The following is a 944-nucleotide window of genomic DNA, read 5'->3' as shown; positions in this document are numbered from 1 at the left end:
TATTCCACCTTATGAAACTTTTTTCCCGGCGTGGTCTCACCCGCGATTTAAGGCTTAGGTGTCGCCAAGCCCAGAGGCTGGGAGTCTCCGGGAGTGCGGGGGAGAGGCCCGGGCAACGCCGCGGCGGGGGGGAGAGGAAGAGGGCAGGCGAGGCGGGAAGGTGGGCTCTGACCGCCGGGAGCTGGGGACCCAGCCGCCACCTCAACCCCTAGCGGGAAACAGTCGAGAGGAGGGGGCCTCAGCCTGGCAAAGGGACCCCACCATGCCCAAAGTCTTCCTGGTGAAGAGGAGGAGCCCGGGAGTCACGGTCCGCAGCTGGGATGAGCTCCCGGATGAAAAAAGGGCAGACGCTTACATCCCAGGTGAGCGCGGCGCGGGGGCCGGGCCTGGGCGCGGGGCTCTCCGGGTGGGGGAAGGGGCGGACGAGTTCTCTGTACTCTTGGGTCGGGCTGGGCTCCCCCCACCTCATCTCCCTCTTTCGGGCGGAGGACGCTAGGGTCTTCCAGGCGGAGAAAAGAGGGGAGTGAGGCTGGGAAGCCTGGGACAACCTGCGCTCCCTTCCCCCTAGTGGGAGCCTCTAATTGCCCGGCGGCAGGACCGTTGGCTGCCGCGCGGGCGGAGGTGGCCCAGGAAGGAGGTTGAAAACCAAAAAGGGATACATTCAATCCCACGTCCTCAAGGGGGGTGGTGGTGCATGAAGGTCCGCCAACCCCTCTAAAGCTAGATTGGAAGAGGTCGGAGTCGCCTCCCCGGGCACAAGAAACTTGGCGCGCGGGGTCCTCCGCCGCGCATGACCCTCAGTTCCTCGTGAGCACCGGTTTGGGGCTAAGGATCTGACCCCAGCACCCCGAAGTAGTTCGAGGGGCCGAAATGGGTGTTTACTCGCATACCCCGGCGACATTGCCCACTTGGCCTGGTGCCCAGGTCCGGGGCGGGGCGGTGGC

The sequence above is a fragment of the Marmota marmota genome, unplaced genomic scaffold, assembly GCF_001458135.2.
Source record: "Marmota marmota marmota unplaced genomic scaffold, marMar, whole genome shotgun sequence".
In the NCBI taxonomy this organism is placed as follows: domain Eukaryota; kingdom Metazoa; phylum Chordata; class Mammalia; order Rodentia; family Sciuridae; genus Marmota; species Marmota marmota.
The sequence above is the reverse complement of the archived record's forward strand: the minus strand, read 5'-3'. Positions refer to the sequence as shown.